The 16,524-nt window shown below is 31.8% G+C and overlaps 1 long non-coding RNA gene and 1 pseudogene across 1 annotated transcript; one reads left to right on the plus strand and one right to left on the minus strand.

Moving 5' to 3' along the window:
• Positions 1 to 3,948: 3,948 nt before the first annotated feature.
• Positions 3,949 to 5,965, minus strand: LOC146929769 (uncharacterized). Its single transcript, XR_015008291.1, has 2 exons — positions 5,843 to 5,965; positions 3,949 to 5,100 (listed from the first exon to the last, which is right to left on the minus strand). It is a non-coding gene; the product is annotated as an uncharacterized LOC146929769 (long non-coding RNA).
• Positions 5,966 to 13,298: 7,333 nt separating this feature from the next.
• Positions 13,299 to 14,542, plus strand: LOC146929770 (putative F-box protein At5g62660; annotated as a pseudogene).
• Positions 14,543 to 16,524: the final 1,982 nt, after the last annotated feature.

The raw sequence follows: 16,524 nt of genomic DNA on the forward strand, positions 1-16,524 counted from the left end.
GCCTTTATCTTTCTTGCAAGACCTTAGTGTGTATCTAGGCCAATGATGTAAAAGGACAATGGACTCTAAAGATGTACACCGACACTCACCGACACATGCACACACATCACATGTATGTTTTAGATGTATGCTTAGGGAATGTATGCTTTAGATGTATGCTTAGGAATCGCGATACTTAGAAAAATTCTCTTTTCCAAAAAAATGTGAACAACTTCACTCAAATAATTTTCCAAAGAAACCTTGGGATCAAAGTCCCATTGAATTTTCCCTTTTATTTTCTTAATAAATGATAAAACAATTGCTAAATACTTTAACTAAAATTTTTGTAAATAAATTGACCAACCTCACTCTTTTCCAATCCTCAAGCCCATGAGGCCTCTTTCTATTCTTCAACTTCTATTTTTTCAAACTTTTAAAATCAAACTTAACTCACAAAAACATTTTTTGGAAGAGAACTACATGGAGTTTGATCCCTTAAAAGGGTATGTAGGCAAGAAGTCAAAACTTCTCCAAGTCCAATAAAACAAAAATCCAAACACATTCTTCTCCCTCCAATTCTTAACCTAGCAAACCCTTAGGTGTAAATAACATTTTCAAATAGCATTTAAAAGAAAAGCGCGTGCGTAGAAAGTGAAGACGGTTCCTATAGAATACTATAGTCGTTATAGGTGCCTAACACCTTCCTATAGCGAAAACAACTCCCGGACCTCGTTTCTTAAGGGTTTTTCTTATTTTTCCCTTCCCAAGAAAAAATGAGATATCAAAGGTTAAAAAGGTTCAAACTTAATCAATGTTTGACACCCGAAAAACCAAGATAAAACAGAGTTAACTCACGCAAGTTGGCCGGTTGGTCAAAGCTCAAGAACACACGTTTTTTGGACGGTGGTCAGCTTTTCAACCTTCAATTAATCTACACGTTTTTTTTACAATTTTTACACGTTTTTTTGGCTACATTTATGGTAGTTATAACCTATGTTACCATTCACACCTATAAATACCCCTCCAAACTTCCCCATTTCCTCACACCATCTCACATTCTTTCCTCCTCACTCTCTCCCCATATAAATCTCCTTCTTTTCCTTCTTTTTTTAGTTTTTATTTTGGTGTTAAAAGAGGTCAATCGAGGGGTAAAAATAGGTCGATCGACCTGGGGTAAAAAGAGGTCAACCATTGAGGTAAAACTAAATCTGCTTCTTTTTACCCCCTATAACTTTTTACAATGGGTAAAAAGAGTCTTATTGGGGTATAAAAAGAACCAAATTTAGACTTACCCCAATGGTTGATGTCTTTTTACCCCAAAAAGATTGGTCTCTTTTTACCACATGTTTGGTCTCTTTTTACTCCATGATTGGTCTCTTTTTATCCCAAAGAAGTAGATTTAGTAAATTCGAATAAAATGTATCAATTATTGTAATTGTATCAATGATATTTATAAAATGAGATGTTTTATGTATTATTTTTGTTCCGTTCTTTTTATTTATATTTGCATTTATTTTATGATTATTTTTGTTCAATTTTTGCTCTTTTTATTTATGTATTATTTTTGTTCCATTCTTTTTATTTATATTTGCATTTATTTTATGATTATTTTTGTTCAATTTTTATTCTTTTTTTTTATTTAATATTTTTGTTCCATTCTTTTTATTTATATAGAATAAAAAAATTCGAAAAAAGACTAATTAAACTCAGCGTAAATTCGAATAAAAATTGTGTATTAAATAAATTCAAATAAAGTTGTGTATTAAAAAAATTCGAAAAAAAGACTAATTAAACTCAGCGTGAATTCGAATTAAAATTGCATATTAAATAAATTCGAATAAAGTTGCGGATTAAAAATATTCAAAAAAAGACTAATTAAACACCGCGTGAATTCGAATAAAAATTGCGTATTAAATAAATTCAAATAAAAGTTACATTACATTACATAAAGTTCCTAAATATGTCTTATCATTACATTCGGATAGAGCCTTCCAACTTGTCTTACCTCTGAAATGGGGTAAATTATACATAAACCCTAAAACTCAAAACTACAACATAAACATGCAAACATCTAAACATTTTAAGCAACACAAGTCATTTTCATGTAAACATTGTAACAAAATTTAAACAAACCCTAAATCTAAAAAATTTCTAATTTAAGAGAAAAAATCTAACATATAAACATAAAAGGATAACAGTGTTTGATTATGAAAACTTACTTGTTAATGGAGTGTGGTTTGATTTAAACTTGAAGGAATTTTTGATTTGGGTAATTTGAGAGAAATTTTTGAGATTTTAGATGAGAAATGAGGTTTTGTCTGTCTTTAAAACAGCACGTAGCGTGAGTTAAGTCACACTACGCTACTTAACTCACGCTACATGACTTAAGTTGCGCAGATTTTAACATTTGCGTTAGTTAAGTAACACAAAGGTATTTTCGGTATTTTACAGGGAGAAAAGCAGAATTCTGGTTTTTTTTTTACAGCAAATTGTATGGTTTTTTATTCTTTATTTAATTAAACAATGGATTTTCATTGAAAATTTATGCATATCAACGCTAATTTTTCTAATAAAAGCTACACGTATATTTGTTTAATGAGTTTTGATTTTTCATAGGTGACATAAGTGTTTAACGAGTCTTACATGGACACATGCCTTTGAACACACAATTTAAACACACATCAAAATGTATTTTATTTAATTCTTTAAAAAATAAATATTACTCAATTATTTTCTCTTTCCACTTTTTCTCTTATATGCGTGTGTGATGGTAGTTGACGTAAATATATAATTGATAGTGGTGTGGTCGGAATGTCAGGGCCACTCTCTTTTCAACACTCTCTTCAACATTCATTCTTTTATTGGATAAAACCAATATATGACCCACTAGTTTAAGTGGAATCAATTTCCAAAGTGTGAGACCCACCATGATTTAAACCAATTAAAAAGCAAATGTTGGAGAGAGTGTTGAAAAGATAGTGTTGCTAGCACTACTCATGTTACCAAATACCAATTACAAGAAAACAATTATCATGCAGCAGGTGATGGAGTCATATCAGTATATATAACGCATAACTACAACAACATTACAAAGAAAACAAATTATTATACCTTAATTGAATGATGAAAATTAACACTAGAGTCTAGAGATGGTGATGAAATTTGCACAACAATAAGTCATGGTAAATGCAAACGCAACAAGCTAAAACAGAAACCAATCTATAAAATAATGTATGAGACATGCTAAAACCACAGCTCGAACTTCAACATTGGAAAAAAAAAACACCTTACTATTAGTCATATGATCATGACCATCAAGTGTCAAAAATATTACTCATTCTTTATATTTTATTTCATTTTGGCTTGAGTGCTGACCCCCTCCACTTCCTCAATCACTAATATCATTGCTCCCACCTCAGTCCTTATATTATCAAAAACGTCTTACATGCATTCAGAGAAACCTCACGGTAAAAGAAGGAAAAGGTCTCCACCACCTTCTCCATCAACACTAACACCTTCCGTTGTACTTTCATTTGATCATTTTGTGCTAGTTGAAACATGGCCACCGACATTTTGTAAGATTAAGATTGTATCATCAACTAGCAATATTGTTAACCATTCATGGTTTATGGCCTAGCAACAAAAACTCTCAGTCACATGATTGTGACCCACACAAGACAATCAACACAGATTTGAACAGTTGATCACTGTGTGGGTCACAATTACTACATGAGAATTTTTGTTCATAGACCATAAATGATGAAGGATAGAAATCGTATAGGAATAAAAAGTAAAATAAAAATATGGGTTTGGGGAAAGGAATGGTAAAGAAGGCGTCACACTCACTTCCAATCCAAGAAGGAATACTAAGCCATGAAGAATCACCACAATGGTAAGGAAGCCATGGATAAGATTCGATAAACTTGGTTCAATCCAGAACCAAAAAAAAGAGACAAAGCTCTCACAACACACAAAGTGTATTTTTTTTTATCAAAATTCTACATATTTACATATCATTTTCGTGCTCTATTTATATGAGCTTATTACATGATGATTTTGGCTTTAAAACTCTTAGAAAATGAAAGGAAATGCAGCCACTAATTACAATAATGTTTTGGTGGCTGATTAATGCAAATAAAAGGTTACAAAATGACTCACTAAGTTGGTGGTTAATCAATGCATGAGGAGGTTACATATTCATTTGCACATTGATTTGTGAAGGCTTATTATTTCTAGACGTTACAATTCCACAAACACCACCTTTAATTCTTCAGCTTACACACTTTAACCACGTTTTCAACTTACAACTCATTTTACACCATTAAATATACCGAATTTGCTCTTGAGTCAAACAGATGAAATGTAGAGAATTTAGTAAGCTTTCCAACGAGTTAAATATCACCTCAAACGGACATCCAGAGCTCCAGATATAGCCAAAACAAGACAGACATATCATGACCTACGAAAATAAAACTTTGAACCCAAAATTAATTTGGTTCTTTTATTCCACAATGACTTTATTATTCTTTTCGAGAGAGAATTTTAGGATCACATCAATAAACCATGGATGATAAAGTCTATTGAAAGTGGAATGACACAATATTTAATCTTCAAAAATATTGGTAATCATGTTTCAACTACCACAAAGTAATCAATTAAAGATACAAAGAGAGGTGGTAATATGGAGAAGGTGGTGAAGACCTTTTTCCACTTCTTCCTAGAGGTTCTATAAAGGGTGTAAGATCAAGTATTTGATAATATAAAGGCAAAGGTGGGAGGAATGATATTGGTGATTGTAGAAGCGGAGTTGCAGGTGGAGGTTCAGCAAACAACCCAACATGAAGTTAAATGTAAAGAATGAATAATATCATTGAACTCATGATACTCATGATCATGGATTCGTGGTGAGGTTTTTTTTTTTTTTTTTTTTTTTTTTTTTTGAAGTTGGGAGTTCAGAGTAATGGTTTTAGTATGCCTCCTACGTCATTTCATAGCTCGGTTTATGTTTTAGCGTATTACATGTGCATTTTAAAATATGACTTGACACATCTTACAGCCTGTTGAACATCCACTCCTGATTGCAGAAAATGATTGCTTTCCTTGTTTTCCATAATGCCCACCCTGCCACAAACCAGATTAAACAAAATTAAAAGACTTGCGAATAACCAAAATTAATACTACAAGGTTCACATTCTGTCAAAAAAAAAAAAAAAACAAGTTCACATATTAAGACTTGAATTTGAATATAACGTACGACATTAAATTCAAAGGAAAAACAAACCAAATCCTAAAATTAGCTAGCAAAGGCATATATTCATTATAATTGAAATTGATACCACGAAAAGGTAAGCTCAACCTTGGACACACGACAAGAATAATGAATTAAAATTGAAATTTATTGAAACCCAACAATGGATGAAACATCACAAAATAGCCGTGACTAAAAATCAGCAAATTTAATATTTAAACAAATCATACCAAGGTTTTGTTTGGATACACCGAAAGAATTTCAACATAGTTGTAATAGAAGCTAATATAAATCTAAACACAAAATCTCAATCCATGCAAACAACAGGTATTTTAGAATTTTATTGAATGTAATGTATCACCGTCGTTCCGACACATCTGCGGTGATGCCAAATATATGCATAAATTATTGGGTTAGGACTTCAAATAAAATAAAAATTGGAACGTTTTGATTTTATAATACAGCTGAGATAGTACGAAAATTTTACAACATCAGTATATCAATCGATCTAAAAATGACTATCTCGGATAAAAATGAGATTAGGGTTTTAAAAAAGAACCGGATTTTTTAGGTTAGAAGCATAAAAATAAAAAAATATAAGATTAGAAGACTCACCCTTGAAGCAGAGGTCACCACAAAGGATGTACAGATCCAGCGTGGAAGCAAGAACACGGTAAAGTAATGGCCGGCTGCTAGGGTTTTGTGTTTGAGTGAGATGAGTTTTTCTAATTTTTTTTTTTTTTTATTACGTTCAGATATTGAGAGTGAAGTTTATTTATAAGTGGGGGAAAGAGGAACACACGCAAAATATAAAGAATGGAGTAGGTAGGTCATGTTCTTAGCATGTGTTTTATTTTTTATTTTTTTGGTGTACAAGGCTAAAACAAAGAAGAAAAAAGAAAACAAAAGAAACAGAGGGAAAAAAGAGAGCTAAGCACTCAAATAAAAAGTTCTAACTGCATCACTTCGAAGAAAATTCAAAAGCTCCGCTGTAGAAATAGAAAAAGATTTTTTTTTTTTGAAGGAAAAAAAGATTTTATTCTTGAGGAGGAAAATAGAAAAAGATTTTATTCTTGAGGAGGAAAAAAGAAAAAGATTAATACTAATGAAGTATATTTGTTCGCTCCATATTGCTTCTCACAAGAATTCTCACGTGCTTCTCAAGTGACAACTCTTTCACCACATTTTTTTTTATAGAAATGAGGGTCTAAGTCCGAAAACAAGGAAAAACTATAAAGAAATTAATCGAGGAGCTTTTTCTATTGTTTTCATTCGAGTCAATGTAATTCACTTTTATTCTAAATCATGCAACTTCATAGGTATTTTGAGTCTTTTTAGTGAGAAATCATGTAAATCGGCAATACAAGACATCAAGTGAAGAATCGAGGATATGAAGATAGATTTGATCCACTTGCTTCTTTGCTCAAACCACTCAAACTTGTTGTTCTTCCTTGCAATCAAAGCATCTTAATCCTTAACCATGAAGAAACCATACTTGAATCATCTTTGACCTTACCAAGAACCAACCCCAACTCTTGCTTTCAAGGTGACTTCAAGGCTTCCACTCAATCCATAGTTATTTCTTGCTTTCTCTCCAATTCCATAAAATATGCCAAACATAAGCTCCAAATCAACTATCAAAGCCTTAGCTTCTTATTCAAATCCAAACCCTAACTTTTGAATCCATTCTTGAGAGGAGAAAAGGAGAAATCAAACAAAACCCAAGCTTCCTTAAGCTTAAAAGATCATGAGGGAACCTAACCTAGAAGCTTGCCATGAAAGGAAGAAGATTTGGAAAGATTTGAGGAAGAGAAGAGAGAAGGAAGGCATGAGAGTAGAGAGAAGGGAGAGGAGGATCTTTTGCCAAAAACCTAGAGAGAGAAAAGAGTTGAAGAATGAGATATTTTGGGGCCTTTTCCAAATAAATATCCTTTGGCGTGCAATTACCATAATGCTCCTGCCTCAAGCGTGTTTAATCTGACACTGATACTTTATCCGTATTAAGCTGACATAACATAATACATATTTCCGTCAACCTTCTTTCCATAAACTTTAATCCTCTGACACGATCGACTGATAATATTCCGATACTGACAGGCGGGATATTACATAGTATATATATTTTTGTTTATTTTTCTAGCCTAACTAATTCTCTATATCGTCATTTTGTTCTCATCTATTTTAATCTCTTAATCTTAATAATTTGAATATTTAAAAAATTAATAGAAACGATACAATAATGTTAAATTTTTTAAAATAATCATTAGTTTTCAAAATTTAAGCATATCAACTTTCTCATATCGGTATACATAAAATTTGATTTTGGAGATATAAGCACATAAAGTCTACAATGAGTGCGGTGCAAATATTTAATGGTATTTTCGAGAAACAATACAGTGATGTTGATATTTTAAAAATAGTAACGAGTTTTCTAAATTTTATCATATTGACTATTACATATTGTTAAAAAAAAAAAAATCTTCTGCATATATAAGTATATAAAATCTTCAACGAGTGCAGTGCAAATATTTATTGGTGTTTTAAATGTAAAATAAAAAGTTATTTAATAGAAACATTACATCGATGTTGATATTTTGAAAATAGTCACGATTTTTCGAAATTTTATCATATCGATTTTCTCATATATGTACATAAAAATTTATTTATGCATATATAAACACATAAAATCTACAACGGGAGCGGTGCAAATATTGAACAGTGTTTTGCATATAAAATAAAAAGTTATTCAACAGAAACACTGTAATATCGCGCTTATTAGTGAAACGATATCTTACCAGATAACGATAAAATGTGCGCGTTTAAAACTAAGGGTATTTGTGTAATTGCTCATGGAAGGAGTATTTAGAATTTAAGTCTAAAATTCCTCATAATTTTCTTCACCTTCTCTCTCTCTAGGGTTTGGCAAAAACATTTTCTCCTCCTTCTCTCTAGAAATTCATCTTCTCCTTTCCTCTCTACACTTGATCTTCCCTCCATCCTTTCTCAATCCTTCAATAAGATAGAATCTAAGCAAGATTGAGGTATACTAAGGGTGTTTAGCTAGGAAGTTTTGAAGCAAGCTTCTTCAAATAGTTTTCTCTCAACTAGAGAAATCCTTGCTAGAGTTGTGGTGTCAAGGTTTAGAAGTTCTGAGCTTATCTTCATCTTAATCAAGGTGAGTTCTTAGTTAGATTCCACCCTTGGGAGTGTGTGGTTAAGTTATATAGAAATACATGAAATATTAGGGTTTTGCATAGAGTTTTGTTGCTTCTTCTCATGCCATGCTTGCTAAGCTGTGAAATACTGGTTATGTGATTGTTTTACAGGTTTTCTATGATCCTTAGAGTCATAGTATACTTAAAGATACATGGATTTGAGGTTTTTGAGCTAAAAATATTATTTTTAGGGGTTCACGACTCGACTGGGCGAGCAATTACTCACCATAGCGAGCAGAACGGAACAGAACCAAGGTTCTGCTCGCCTCCAACTCGCCATGGCGAGCAGCTACTCGCCTTCCACATGCCACCAACTCGCCATGGCGAGTAAACAGTATAAAAACCCACTGTTTGCTCGCTTCATGCAGTTCTGGCATCTTTCATAGGCAATCGTTCTAGTACTCCTCCGTTTTGCTACTATTTCCTACTAAAATAAACTGAAAAAATGCTAAGAATAACATAAGATGACATGTCATTAGTAACAAACACAAATGTCTAGTTTTTTTCTTTATCATTTAAAAAGCGTGACGAACTAGATGAGTGTACCTATACATACTTTTTCATTATCCTTAAACAACTTTTTCTATAATAAAGATTATTGTTCGTGTCATTAAAAATATAAGAATTTAGATTATATTTTTTTTGTTATATTGTTAGTTTCATGGAAATAGATAATCATGATTAATTTGATCTGTTATAATTTGAAATAAAAAAACATTTATATTTTTACTTTTAATCAAAATCAAAATTTCATAAAAAAACCATCGTTCATAATTTTCAAACATTAACACAATAATAAGAACGGAAAGATAGACACATGAGTGCCCGTCTTTTCGCTAGTATATATAAAGAAAACAACCCATTTCAGCACTTTTGGGCTGAATTTTTTCCTTTCAAAAATACCCTCAATTTTCAATACAAATAACATACGTAAGAAATAGATAAGAATAAATTTAAATATTAAAAAAAATGTAACAAACACGATATGAATATATATATGTTTGATTTTTTTTTCCTTTATCATTTAGAAAGTGTAACAAACTAGATGAGTATATTTATACTTACATTTTTATTATTCCAATTATACCCTTAAACCACTTTTTCTATAATAAAGATTATTGTTGATGTCATAAAAAAAGAATTTAGATTATATTTTTTTTGTTATATTATTGGTGTTATTGGAATAAATAATCATGTTAATTTGGTTTGTTATAACTAGAAAGCAATAAATACTTATATTTTTAGTTTTAATCAAAATCTCATTAAAGAAACATAGTTCATAATATACAAATTTCAGCGCAGTAAAAAGAGCGGAAAGTACGTGTAACACCCACATTAGACGTATCTAGAAAGTCTAGCATGTGCGTTAGTTTAGTACTGGATACATTAAAAATTTACAACATAAAAACTTCGAATGAATATTATATACAACATAATGCGTTTGTACAATAATAATACTACTCATCTATACATCCTTGAATATCCATAACCTCCTGCTGCGGGTACCAACGATCACTTGTCGTAACATCCATTCGGCTACTAGCTTGCCATCCAACCTGTTTATCTGAAACAAATAAGGATTGGGATGAGACATAATGTCTCAGTGAGTTCCACCTAATCCTAGACAATAGGAAACCTCAGGGGAAACCTACGGTCACCACGTGTCTACAATACAACCTGACGGTTGATTATACATGTGTGGTCATGTTTTCCTAGACGATAGTGCATGCTAGACCCGTTATAGGTTCATCTTACTTGTTATAGGCTTCACTTCCTATACGTGTCATGGCGGTCGAGGGGGAAACTAAAACCGCATTGCCAAGAATACGCTCTACGTATTGAGGCTTAAACATAACATAATCATGGCACGATTCTAAATCGGATGATTAGGGGAAACCTAAGATCGTCATCGGCATAACATACTTACTTGTTTTATTCCATATCTTGTACTTGTCTTATAGCATCTAGGGCTCTTGTTCTTGAACATAATCGTGCATGGAATCTTTCTTACATAATCATAAACATAATCATATACATAACATGCATGGTCGTACATAAGTTCATTCATTAAGTTAGCGTTGAACAAACAATCATTATCTTGATTCATTTTACGGAGAGCCCCGGGTGGAGTAACCCCGAGAACAATCCCATACATGACCAATGTACGTACATCGGACTCCCTCGGTGTTGTGCGGGTCCCTTACGGCTTGAACCGTTCCCCTTAGATCGAGAACCTCTCGTATCCCCCTGATGTGGATAAAAAGAGACACGAACACCTACGTCTTGTTACTCGGTGATATGCGGGTCCCTTACGGCTTGAATCGTTCTCATCATGAGAACCCCTTGTATCCCCCTGATGTGGATAGCAAGAGACATGCCACCTACATTATAATAGTCATAGGCTTGTCGTTCATATAGGTTAAACCTAATCATGCTTACTTGTTACCTCGGAACCTTGATCGAACTGATTAGTAGTAAACTCATACTTGTTCATGTACATACTTACTCATGGTGGAGAGAAATAACCTATCAATCCACAACTTGCATACTTGCTAAGTCATTCTAGCTCATGTGCGAAGAGATTACACTTCGCGTCTTACTTACCTATGCATTCATTCCTATACTTGACATACTTAGGGTTTCATGCTATCTTTCTAGTTCTCGACAACTAAGTCGAGGCTCTACATTCATCCCCATTTCTTAGTTCTTCACTACCCGAACATATTGCATATCATATCACTCTTACGTATCATTTATCAACAAGCATTGTTAATTATTTGCCATGCCTTTCATTTGTTTAAATCCTTGATTGGAAGTGTACTTTAGGCTCTTGGAATTGAGGGGTTCATAATTTAATAAGACACTGCAAGATCGAGCCTCGGATAGCCCTTGTTGGCCACAAAACGAATTGACAACACATGCTGTGCAGACAATTTCGCCTGGCCAAATATTTCTCCGCCATGGCGAAATTTTTCGCCATGGCGAGCTAAATGGTGAGCTACTCCAGAGAGCACTGATCCTCAGTTCGCCATGGCGAGCTCAATTCCGCCTAGCGAACTGTAGCAGTCCAGAATTCTGCAGAAAACGTGATTTTGCATAAAAACCTCAATTTCAAGCATCTTAAGGTACCTGACACTTCTAGGACACATAAAAACAGCTAGAAATAAATTACATGGCATCATTAACGTGTTTTGATCATAAATGGTACAAAGGGGTAATAAAACCCTAAAACATATACTAACACAAATCATGCTTTTCTCACAAGAAATTGCACAATCCCCAGGTAGGATAAACTATCTAAGAACTCACCTAAATAAAGCTGCACAAGATTCCCAAGTTCAAGCAAGCCAAACCCTAGCTTTGATCCACTTGCTTCCTTTGTTCAACCCATCTCAAACTTGTTGTTTTCATGCAATCCAAAGCATCATGATCTTGCTAGCTCATCTTTAATCCAACCCAAGCTTCCTTCAACAAAACCCTAATCTCATGATTTCTTCCCTTGTGAGGATAGAGTGGAAGAACAAGCTCAAATAAAGCTTCTATTTGTTCCTTGATCTTGGAAGTACCATACATAAGCTTAATCTTTGAGAGGAATAAGTTTTGGAAGGTTGGTGATGAGGAGAAGAGGGAGAGTGGCGATGGAGAGTAGAGAGAAGGAGGAGAAGCCTTGCCAAAAACTTAGAGAGAGAAAGAAGATTGAAAATGGGATATTTTGGTGCCTTAACCAAATAAATATCCCTTCCCGTGCAATTACCAAATTGCCCTTGTCTTAAACGTGTTCAATACGACTCTGATACTTTAATCGTATTATGCTGACATGTCATAAAATATTTTCCATTACTTACCTTTCCATGAATTATTTCCTCTGGCACGATTAACGGGTAATATACCGATACCAACAGGCGGGATATTACAGTACGTGCCCGTCTTTTTGCTAGTACACACTAAAGAAAATACGAGATTTTAGGTTAGTTTATTTTTTTATTCTAATGATATCCTTAAACAATTTTTTTTATAATATTGTTATATTATTGATGTCATGGAAAAAGATAAACTTTATCATTTAGAAAGTGTAACAAACTAGATGAGTATATTTATACTTACATTTTTATTATCCCAATTATACACTTAAACCACTTTTTCTATAATAAAGATTATTGTTGATGTCATAAAAAAAGAATTTAGATTATATTTTTTTGTTATATTATTGGTGTTATTGGAATAAATAATCATGTTAATTTGATTTGTTATAACTAGAAAGCAATAAATACTTATATTTTTAGTTTTAATCAAAATCTCATTAAAGAAACATAGTTCATAATATACAAATTTTAGCGCAGTAAAACGAGCGGAAAGTACGTGCCCGTCTTTTTGCTAGTACACACTAAAGAAAATAAGAGATTTTAGGTTAGTTTATTTTTTTATTCTAATGATATCCTTAAACAATTTTTTTTATAATATTGTTATATTATTGATGTCATGGAAAAGGATAAAATTTTAGGAACACCAATGCTATTATCCACCCTTAAAAAATAAATGATTTTTTGAAGGAATAAAAAATGAAAGAAGATCAATGATTTTTTTGTTAAAGAAAAAAAAAACCAATGATATTATCCATTAAATTTTTTTAGTCTTTTTTGTTACGAAATTTGTTTAGTTTAGTGAGACATATAATGCGGTTGGGTTTGTTTCAAAAGAAAAAAATATATAAAGCACTTTGCTTGATTACGTTTTATAATTATATCGCCAAACAAATATTATTCATCGCTTCCTTTGTTTTAGGTTGGTTTTGGTTGAGCGTGAGTACTCTCTCTCGTAGTCTGATTATCCACCCGTTCGTGTTACCACTGAAATCAATGTCACACCAGAAGAAACCTTTGATCGTGACGAATGAAAAGGTAAACAACTATTTACATGATGATATAGTCTTCTCTATTCTATCAAAGTTACCTCTTAAATCTTTGAAGCGATTTGGATGCGTCCGAAAATCATGGTCCCTCTTATTTGAAAACACTTATTTCATGAACATGGTCCGCAATTATTTTTTATCCAAAGACCCTTCTCATCGCCGTGATGCCTTTCTCCTTCTACGACAGGGGTCTTTACCAACAATCACGTTGTATTCTCTTTTAGATGAGAGGATTGAGAATATGGTCAAGCTAAATATTCCAAATCCATTTCAAGAGCAAACTGAAACTTGCTTCATGTTTGATATTTTAAATATGGGTGGTATTAATGAAGTTATATGTTTTCGTTAGTTTTTTCGTGATAACGATAGGAAAATTTATACAAGAGTTTTACTGTGGAATCCAACTACGGATGAATCAAAGGTCATTCCTCGAAGTCCGACTAAGTCTCAACGGGTTGATGTGTATGTGAGTGTTCATGGATTTGGTTATGATTGTGTTAAGCATGACTATAAGGTGCTTCAACATATATATACGATTTTCTATGCGAAATATGTCTCCAAGCATCACCGGATATGTGTCATTGGGAGATATAACTTTCGAACCCTTCTGGGAGATATATAACTTAAGAAGTAATTCTTGGAGAAAACTTGATGTCATTATGCCTACATTTTACCGTACTCCTGATGCTAGAGTGTACATGGATGGAGTGTGTCATTGGTTATCTATAGACTTCGAATTTGAATCATATTTAGTGTCGTTTGACTTAAGCAATGAGACGTTCTTTACCACAGCTATACCATCAGACATAGATGGTACTCTTGATAAAGGATGTTTTCGGAGACACTTGATTGTGTTAAACGAATCCATTGCCCTGGTCACATATCACGAAAAGATGACTACTTTTAATATATCAATTTTAGGTGAATTAAATGTGAAAGAATCATGGATCAAACTCGTCATTGTTGGATTTTTGCCTTCCATTGAGTACCCAATTGGAGTGGCAAAGGGAAAATTATTTTTCAAAAGGATAGATAAAGAATTAGCTTGGATTGACTTAACTACACATATGATTGAAGATTTTGGTGTAAACGAAGGGGACTGTAGTTTTAATATGCTAGTTTACAAGGAAAATTTTCTTCCAATCGATCGGTGTAATAAATAAATAATTGCTTTTCTTGTTTTCACTTTAAGTTTATTGAGATGTTGATTTTGTGCTTTAATGTTTCTTTTGTATTTCAAATCAAAATCAATAAATTGAATTTGTTTAAGCTCGATGGCTCATATTAGTTGGGGAATAGTTATTTGAAACCAAGTTCTATCTCATCTGCATTATATATAAGTATTTGAGTTCAAAAAAACATGTATGCAAAAGAATGAGCAATTTATAATCTCTAATCAGTGTAGCACAACATTAAAATATAGTCAATTTTCTCTAGAGGAACTTGTAGAACCAGGGTTCAATAGGGATCAATCAACCCTTTATCCCCAGAAACCTACCAGAAACACAAAACATATTTTTGTCATTGAGGTGTCCGTCGGTCGAAGTGAATATTATTGTAATGTTTAAAAAATTAAAAACAAAAAGGTGTAGCCAATTTTTTCTCTAAAAAAAATAATTGTTCCTAATTTCTACTTCCACGAATAAGTTGATATAACAAATTTCCACCAATATTTGTATTTTTGTTGCAAAATTAATAAGTCTTTGGAATACTTTAAAATTTTAAATATTATTTGTTTTTTTAATCTACTAACAATATATAAAAAAAATTATTAAAAAGCAATATATTTATTAAAAATATATATATATATATATATATATATATATATATATATATCAAAATCAAAATCAAAAATAATTTCATAATTGTCCTTCTTAAAATCCAATATATTATCATGATAATTACGGACAACTATTTTTTCAATTCCAGACAACAAATTTAAATATCTATTTGTACTACTAATCTACTACTACTAATACTATAATAAGAAAATTAGAAAATCTTACTCAAGTAAAATTTCATAATTATCCTCAATTAAACTCACAATCTTCTAATTTTATGGGTTTAATCCTCATTTTACAAAATAAAATACAAATTTATTCATTTGGAAAAAGTTATTATATATATATATATATATATATATATATATATATATATATATATATATATTTTTGTTTATCTTTCTAGCCTAACTAATTCTCTATGTATCTTCATTTTTCAGATTTATCGCTTCTAAGACTAACTAATTCTCTATATCGTCATTTTGTTCTCATCTATTTTAATCTCATAATCTTAATAATTTGCATATTTAAAAAATTAATAGAAACGATACACTAATTCTAAATTTTTTAAAATAATCATTAGTTTTCAAAATTTAAGCATATCATCTTTCTCATATCGGTATACATAAAATTTGATTTTTAAGATATAAGCACATAAAGTCTACAATGTGTGCGGTGTAAATATTTAATGGTATTTTGGAGAAACAATACAATGATGTTGATATTTTAAAAATAGTAATGAGTTTTCTAAATTTTATCATATTGACTATTACATATTGTTAAAAAAAAAAAAATCTTCTGCATATATAAGTATATAAAATCTTCAACGAGTGCGGTGCAAATATTTATCGGTGTTTTAAATATAAAATAAAAAGTTATTTAATAGAAACATTACATCGATGTTGATATTTTGAAAATAGTCACGAGTTTTCGAAATAATATCATATCGATTTTCTCATATATGTACATAAAATTTATGTATGCATATATAAACACATAAAATTTACAACGGGAGCGGTGCAAATATTGAACAGTGTTTTGCATATAAAATAAAAAGTTATTCAATAGAAACACTGTAATATCCCGCTTATTAGTGAAACGATGTCTTACCAGATAACGATAAAATGTGCGCGTTTAAGACTAAGGGTGTAATATCCCGCCTGTCAGTATCGGTATATTACCCGTGATCGTGCCAGAGGAAATAAATTCAGGGAAAAGTAAGTTAAAGGAAATATTTTATAAGGTGTCAGCTTAACACGATTAAAGCATCAGAGACGTATTAAACACGCTTAACGCAAGGGTATTTTGGTAATTGCACGTCAAGAGTATTTAATTGATTTTGGGACAAAATATCTTCATAAACTTTTCCCTTTCTCTCTCCAATAGTTGACC

The sequence above is a fragment of the Medicago sativa genome, chromosome 4 (genome assembly GCF_051527215.1).
Source record: "Medicago sativa cultivar Bolivia chromosome 4, Bolivia_mono, whole genome shotgun sequence".
Classification (NCBI taxonomy): Eukaryota; Viridiplantae; Streptophyta; class Magnoliopsida; order Fabales; family Fabaceae; genus Medicago; species Medicago sativa.